Here is an 8,930-nt window from a genome sequence, read left to right as displayed (position 1 = left end):
CCATTTCTTATCAGGTATATGAGAGGCTGAGGGAAAATGTTCTTGTTTAAACACTGTTTAAAACACCGGGGTCCCAGCTTGCAACATTCCTTTGAAGGCTGTGCACTTTTAGGAGAGATAGATCTCTAGAAACTGGCCCTTGAGGGTTAGACCCACCTCTGGTTTCCACCCAGGCTCTCTGCTTCCTGCCGGCCACCATGAGAAAAAGAGTCACCCAAAAAGTCCCCGCTGCAGGTTCTCAACATCATGCCGTCCCCATTGTGACGTACCAAGATCTCTCCATGACCGTAAGCCTATGTGAGCCTTTGCTCCTGAAGTGTCCTCCGTTGGGGACATTGCCTCAAAATAATTAATAAGGAACCACGGGATCCCAGCACAACTCCTCACACAAGCCGCTGGAGAGCTGTGCCCAGCCCTGCCGTGGTTCAAACTCACTAGCGTGTAAGATCCCTAGAGTGGGTGTCTTTCTGTCACATGATCCCCTAGTACCTAGTGCAGAACCCAGACAGAGCAGGTAGTCAAGCAGCATTTGTTGAGCAAACCCTTTCGGAATGGGCATGCGTACTCTGCACCCTGTATTTTAGGAGTGTATAACTTGCTTTCTATGGGCTGCTCGTGAGATCGCCTTGTGGCTCAGAAGGAGCTTTGAACTTTGGACTTTTCAACAGTGTTGAGATGGTCAAAGACTCTGAGGCCTTTTGGAGATAAATGCATTTGTGTTCTCAGATAAAAATGAGACTCCAGCTGGACGGTGGTAGCGCAAGTCTTTAATCTTAGCATTTGGAAGGCAGAGGCAGGTGGATCTCTGTGAGTTCAAGGCCAGCCTGATCTATAAGAGCAAGTCCCAGGACAGGCTCCAAAGCTACAGAGAAAACCTGTCTTGAAAAGAGAGAGAGAGAGAGAGAGAGAGAGAGAGAGAGAGAGAGAGAGAAAGGAAAGAAGGGAGGGGAGGGAGGAGGGAGAGAGAGAGACAGAGAGAGAGAGAAAGAGAGAGAGAGAAGGAAGGAAGGAAGGAAGGAAGGAAGGAAGGAAGGAAGGAAGGAAGGAAGGAAGGAAGGAGAAAGTGAGAGTCCAGAGCCCAAGCGTGGAGGGTTGTGCTGTGAAGTGGTGTGTTTGAGTGTCGAGGGGTAGGGTTGTCATGGTCAGTGTTCACTGTCAATGTGATGGGATTTAAAATCCCCATAGTAACATACCTCTGACCGTGTCTATGAGATTATTTCCAGAAAAGTTCAGTTAAGCAGGGAAGACCCACCCCGGAGGTAGGTGGGACCATCCGCTGGCTAAGCTCCTGGACCAAATGAAAAGACATTCATCGCCCTCCCCTCCCCAGCTGCAGACTCAGTGTGGCCAGCTGCCCCACACACCTGTTGTCACACCTTTCTACCATGAGAGACTGCACTCTCAAACTGTAAGCCAAAATAAACCCCTGCTGCTGGAGTTGCTTGGTCAGGTGTTTTGTGCCAACGACGAGAAAAGTATCTCATTTAAATGGATGAGCCAAATTTGGTGCATTCATAAAGTGAAATATTACAAAGTAGCTAAAACGTGAAGCGCTGATGTGTGCTGCAACAGAGATGGGCTCTGAAAATATGCTGAGAGAAAGAGGCCAATCACAAAAGCCATATATCATATAATGCTATTTGTGTGAATTCCAAAATAGTCAAATCCAAAAGTGGATAAGTGGATGCCAGTGGCTTGGGGTGGGACGGGAAGGGGTGACTGACAGGCATGGGCTTGTCTCTGGGATGGTGAAAATGTGCTGCGTTAGATAGTGCTGGTGGCTGTGCAGCTTTGCAAATCCACTGAAAGTCACCTAATTGTGTCCCTTTCCGAGGTGACCCTAATGGTATGAGAATTATCCACCATTTAAAAATAAACAGAGCTTCCAATCTGCTTCTTGTGATTTCAGCGTGAACTTAGAGGCAATGACTGCCAGGCTCTTTATCCACCATGAAAGAGACCAGAACATGTCCCGAGGATAAAGAGACCCAGCCGATAGACACAGTGCAGGGCTGGGTGGAAAATACCGAGTCACAGAGACCCATGTATGAAGAGGAAGGGATGCCAAGCCCCATGAAACCAGAGTCACACACTGTAAAACAAGCAAAAAAGCCAGGAACAAGAAATTACTCAGGAAAAAAAATTAAGTTTTATTTATTTTCTTTTTATGTATGTGGGTGTTTTCCTGCATGTATGTCTATGCATCTGTGCATGCAGTGCCCACCGAGACCAGAAGAGGGCATTGCATCCCCTGGGACTAGAGTAATGGGGTGCTATGTGTGTGTGATGGGAATTGAACCCAGGTCCTCTGCATGAGCAACCCATGTTCTTAACCACTGAGTCATCACTCCTGCCCATAAGCAAACATTCTTGTTTAATTGTGTCTAGAGTAAACAAGCCTTTTAATAAAAGAATGTCCACAGGATATTTAAAAAAGATTAAAGACTAAAAAGCCACCAACATGGCAATGGGTGAGAAACGACTGGAGAGAAATTAGAAGGTCATTTCAAAAAACTTAAGAGGAAGATCCAGTGACTGAGAGTTCCAGAAGTTTTATCTGAGGACGGATAAGAAGGTCAAATGGAAATGATCATAGACAATACAAGAAAATGTCCTAACATTATACAACATGGGTCTCCAGACTTTAAAATCCTCAAAGTTTCCAGAACAACAGATGATCAAATTAAAGGAACATGACTCTGAATTTCAGAATGGCAAGAATAGGGAAAGGAAAGGGCTGTCACAGCAGCCACAAAGTTCACACGCAGAAAGACCAAGAAGTAGATGGCATGGTGATGTGTTCCTTTAATCCTCTGCCTCGAGGCAGAGGCAGGCTGATCTCAGTGAGTCTGAGGCCAGTCTGGACTATACAGTGTACCAAAAATAAAATAAGGCTAGGCAGACAGCTCACTGACTGCTCATCCAGAGAATGCAGGTTCAATTCCCAGCACCTGTATACAACACAGATGTTTGTAACTCCTGTCCTGGAGGAACAGAATCCTCTTCTGGCCTCCACGGACACCACACACACACACACACACACACACACACACACACACACACATGGTGCACAGATGAAAGTAAAGTGCCTATACACATGAAATAAATAAAATCTAAAAATAAAACACCCTTTAATTAAAAAATCTTTTTCAGGTGGAGAATACCCCACCTGAGTTAATTTCATGCTTTGTGTACGGTTGTTGTTGGTTACACAAGAGATAGTTTTGAGCGTTCTGTCTCTAACACTCCACACTGGTCCTACTTCTGGAAATCTATATTTAGAAAACATTTTTCTGTATGAACTAAGATATTAAAAGCAATATTATTTTTAGTAGTAAAGAAGTAGAACTCTTAATACATCAAGATAGGAACTTGGCAATCTTGGTTAATTTTCTAAGGAGTTTGGGGGGTGGTATTTAGTTGTTTTTCTCCTGGATGTGCCCAACCCCCTGGCAAGGAGCATCTCACTGGAGGCGGAGCTTGTTCCCGCCTGCAGCCCTAAGTGCAGACCACCATGGCAGGAAGGGCAGGCATGTGAAGCAGCTGGGATGTGGCTCTGCAGTTTGCCAACAGTAAGATTAACCTTGCTGCTGTTCACTTTCTCCGTGGTCCAAGACCCCAGTCTTAGTGCCATACACACCCAGGATGGAGCTCCCCTGCTCAGCTAAGCCCTTCCGGGGAAACCCCAAACCCCGAGGTGTGTTTCTGTAGTGACTCTAACTCTCATTGACAGTATGAGGCATCACAGGAGGGGAAGCGCTAATATAAAGAAGTTTATATTCGCTATGATATTCCGCCCAGAAATGTGCCATCAGCTGTGTGACACAGGCGTTGCTGCCAAGGTGGGCAGCCTGAGTTCAGTCCCCAGGACTTGCATGGTGGAAGGAGAGAAGCAGCGGCTGCAAATCATTCTCCAGTCTTCACATTCATACTGCAAGTGCAAAGATAAATGCATAATGTTGGGGCTGGAGAGATGGCTCAGCGGTTAAGAGCACTGACTGCTCTTCCAGAGGACCCGGGTTCAATACCCACATGGCAGCTCACAACTGTCTGTAACTCCAGTTCCAGGGGACCTGACACCCTCACACAGGCAAAACACAATGCACGTAAAAACAAATACATATTTTTAAAGAATTAGAAATAAATAGATAAATAATGTGGGTTAAAATTTTTTAATTATATAAAAAAAAAGATGCATATAATGCAGAGGTCTTCCAGGGAAGAATTGTCGTCAATGATCTCAGCTGAGGACCCTGTGCAATGGGCCCTCTGGTCCAACAGTAGCAAGTCTGCTCCAGAGCAAGCCAGCTGCTTTCTGATCTAAAGGAACATCTGCTCCAAAGGAGAACATTCACATCTAGTACTGCAAACTCAGCCCAAAGTCCTGGTTAAGGAGATCATAAACCTAGCAGGGAAGGTCATTGGTTTGCTAAATAGACATGTTAGTCTGTCAAATTGCTTTCTACAGAATTATGTTTCTGACCATAGATCAACACTGCCATTAGCTTTGGTCACTAAAACCTTGTTCTGAAAAGGGCAGTGGTGACCACGAATACTCACAAGTGTCATGGTGCTGAGAAAAGTGACTGTCAAATGCTCCCTCTATGTGGGACATCAACATCACCCCCTCTGAGGCTCAGGACATCTTGGAAGATGGAGTACAGAGAATGGAAGAGCCAGAAGGTGGGTAGGGTGTTGCAAGATGCTGTCTTCTGGACATGCCATGGCCATGGCATTCTTGAACTCCCAGTGGCCGTGATTATCTGCAAAAGAGCTGCACACCTGGGCTCCTCGTCCTGTCACAGAGTGGGCAAGGGCTCAACACCTGGGCCCCTCATCCTGCCACGGAGTGGGCAGGGGCTCAACACCTGGGCTCCTCATCCTGTCACGGAGTGGGCAGGGGCTCAACACCTGGGCTCCTCATCCTGCCACAGAGTGGGCAGGGGCTCAACACCTGGGCTCCTCATCCTGTCATGGAGTGGGCAGGGCTCCCAAGGCCCCATAGGATCTATAGGCAGCTAGTGATTGCAAAAGGAAGGAGAGACATTTTCTTCCTTTTAAGATTTTTTTTTTTTTGCTTTTTAATTATTTCCTCTGCATGGCTGTGCTGCCTGCATTTACACCTGCGCAGCATGTGCATGCCTAGTGCCTTTAGAAGCCAGAAGAGGGTGTGAGATTCCCCTGGAGTTGGAGTTAACAGATGTTTGTGAGCCATCATATCTTTGCTGGAAACTTAGTCGGGTTCTCTGGATTTTAACCACTGACCCATCCCTCCTGCCCCTGTTTATTTATTTAGTAAGTTAGTTATTTAATTAGTGTGTGTGTGTGTGTGTGTGTGTGTGTGTGTGTGTGTGTATGGTATTTATTTTGCCCAGGTAAGGGCATGAGCGCCACATACACAGGAGACCAGAGAGGGCATCAGATCCCCTGGGACTGGAGTTAGAAGCAGTTGTGAGCCACTAGGTAGTTCTGGGAATCAAACCCAGGTTCTCTGCAAGAGCGGTAAGTGCTCTTAAGTTCTGCACCATCTCTCCAGCCCTGGGAGAGACGTTTTCTTGAGCAGCCACTGGTTAGGTGTTCTTGCTCCTATAAACAGCCTCTCTGGCCCTTGTCCTTTATGAAATTTGTTGGATCAATCACAACAGAGAAATGACATTGAAGGCAGAATGTTGGACAGAGGAGGTCGTTAGTGGGAAGAGAACAAGGGACAATAATGGAGGGTAAATACGATCAAAACACCTTATCTATGTGAAAATGCCATAACGAAGTCCTTTATTGGTGTATAATTAACATATGCTAATAATATGTGCACAGGAAGGACTGCAAGCGCCATCATCAAACAATGAATGATGCCTTCTCTAAGGGCTTCCCATCTCCCTTCTGCGGTCCTCTGAGTTAGCAGCTAGAAAGGACTCAGCTACGCTTTCCTCTGTCTATGTTGGAAACTACAGCTGTAGCCCAAGCCTTGCTGCCCCTGCTTCATACAGCAGGGCATGGTCCCAGAAAAGGCACTGAGAATGAACAGGAGGGGGCCACAAGGGGGACCGTGTGGCCTCTCTTCTCAGCCTACTTCTCCCCACTTCCCCCTTCGTCTAAAAAGGGCCAGGAAGTCACCTCGCTGACTGAAGATGATTTCATCCGAGGCATGGTCTTTGTTAGTGGATGGGGGTGGGGGTTGCAGTTTAGACACAGTTCCCTTTCTAGAGTGTGCTGGAGCTGAGCGTCCCCAACCCCATGGGATACCCCAACACCATGGAATACCCCAACACCATGGGATACCCCAACCCCATGGGATACACCAACACCATGGGATACCCCAACACCAACACCATGGGAAAATTTAACCACATCACAGTGTTTAGAGGTCACCTCTGGGAGGGCTTAGGGTTAGAAAGGGTCATGGAGAGAAGGGAGCATAGCTAAAGGAGTAGGGGAGGCATGGGTGGCACCCCTTGTCTCCTACCATGTGGCACCATGTGATATCTTTTTTTTTTTAAAGCAAGGTGGGGAGGAAAGGGTTTATTTTATTTTTTTTAGATTTATTTATTTATTATGTATACAGTATTATTCTGCATGTATGCCTACAGGCCAGAAGAGGACACCAGGTCTCATTACAGATGGTTGTAAGCCACCATGTGGGTGCTGGGAATTGAACTCAGGACCTTTGGAAGAGCAAGCAGCGCTCTTAACCACTGAGCCATCTCTCCAGCCCCACCATGTGATATCTTATGCTGCCTCACTACCTGCAGCTCCTCAAGCTCCAGAAATCAAGCCCAGGAAAACCTTTGCTTGCTTGTTTGTTTGTTTCGAAACAGGGTTTCTCTGTGAACAGTCCTGGCTGTCCTGGAACTCACTCTGTGGACTCGGCTGACCTCGAACTCACAGAGATCCACCTGCCTCTGCCTCTGCCTCCCATGCGCTGGGATTAAAGGCATGCACCACCAACAACCAGCGAAAACCTCTTTTCTTTAAACGTTTACCCACACTGTGGTATTTCATTATAGCAATAGAAAAATAGATTATGAGGGGGGCTTTTAATTCTCTCTCTGCTTTCCCTTCAAAGAATTGAATTTTCCCAAACATGTAATGCTGTGCTCCCTGCTGCCAATCCAGAAGTTTCTTTAGGACTCGGGATGAACTCAGTGGTAGGAAACCCTACCTAGTGTGCCCACAGCATCAGGTTCTAGCCAGTACCACAGCTCCTCATTTCCATTAACCCATACCCCTCAATAGAGCCCCCCAGGGGTTCCCCACCCAACCTGTCCAGCTCGCCTGGTCACAGTACACAGAGGAGGTCGGCTGACATGCTGCCGTTAAATATGTGCACCATCCTGCTCAGACCTAACTTTTCAAATTAAAACATTTTTTAAGTGTGTGTGTGTGTGTGTGTGTGTGAGAGAGAGAGAGAGAGAGAGAGAGAGAGAGAGAGAGAGAGAGAGAGAAAGAGAAAGAGAGAGAGGAGAACTTTCTGAAGTCATGTCCCTCCTGTCACCTTGGAGACTGGAACTCAGGTTATTAGCCCCGCTGGCCCCTAACTTTTTCCATTTTTAAATTTACCTAGGAGGGCCAACTTACTGCCATACTTGTGACCCCTACCCTAAGAGGTGCCGACAGAGAAAGACTCTAGGAGAGACAGAGTCTGTGGACATAGAAGCCTGGTGGGCCACTGCAGAGAAACCCACCTTGGCCCTCAGTCAGTTTCTAGTTTTCTGGGGATGGGGCCTGTTGGAGCTGCGGCAGAGTCCTGAGACTCACGGCAGCGGACCCCTTGTGTGGTGAGGCCTAGCACTGTCCACTTTGCCTCAAGAGTCAGCAAGCGGCCTTCCCAGGCACAAGGAAGATGCCTGGCTTGCTGCACTGGGGCTGGCATTGAACACACTCACTGAAACAGTACCCACTCTCTAGGCCACTCCCTGGGCCATCACTGTAGTAGAGCCCTCACACAGCGAGGCCTCCCAGCAAACTTTCCCATGTCCTAAAAGCTGGACTGGTGAGCAGGAAGGAAGGGAGGGGTGGAGACAAGGGTGAGCCAAGCAGAAGCTGCAGGGTCTTTGAATCTCCCGCCCTTCAATTCAGGACTCTGGGGCGCTTGGCCTTTCCCCAGCTTCACATGCAACCTGGGAGATGCACAGTGTGTCAGGGTAGCGGAGGGGTGGGGACAGGCAAGAGGGCTCCTAGACTTGAAGTCTTCAGGGGATTAGGAATGTGACAGGCATCTTCTGCAGGGACCGCTGCCAGCCCTCCAGCCTTGCCTCCCCCAAGTGGAGATGCAGCCTTTGCTTGTCACTACCAAGTTGTGGCTCTGCCTACGGTTCAGGTCACCGCCCTGGGACATTTGGGAAGGGGGCTGTGGGTTTGGCAGGTCTGTTCCCGACCAACTGCCACCTTGCTGGGCATTAGCAGAGCAGCAGGTGCGTGCAGGAGGAAGGGCAGTTTGCCCACGCTGGCATCTGGCAGCGTCACACTACAGCTTCCACGATATAAATACAGGGAGCGAAAATAGCTAATCCTAGTTAACAGCGGCGTAATCGCCCAGCGCCCGGCCTTGAATCCCAGAGAATTTGGAGGGAGCAGCTGCAGGGCTGCCCCCATCAGCGGCCCACTGCCCCTGGGTGGCCTGGACCGAGAATCAAACACCAGAATCAAGAACAACTGGAAGCGAGAGACCTGATGAAAACTCCCCTAATCGCAGCTCTGCTCGGAGAAAGATGGTTTTTCTAGAAGCCCCATGAAAAATCTGAGCTTCCATCGGGGGGAACTGGGTCTTCCTGCTCTTAGTGATGACAAGTGATGATATACATGGTTCAAGTTTGGGGTCTGGTTGGCTTGTTTCTTAATTCTGTGGATAGAGTCCATCCAGAGTAGGGTGTCTCCTTAGTCCCCTCACAGGGTCTCTGGCCAAACCTGAGACTCACTGGTTTTCGGCTAGG

Source organism: Myodes glareolus, chromosome 9 (genome assembly GCF_982192425.1).
Source record: "Myodes glareolus chromosome 9, mMyoGla1.1, whole genome shotgun sequence".
NCBI classification, from domain to species: domain Eukaryota; kingdom Metazoa; phylum Chordata; class Mammalia; order Rodentia; family Cricetidae; genus Myodes; species Myodes glareolus.
Note: the sequence above shows the minus strand (reverse complement) of the source record.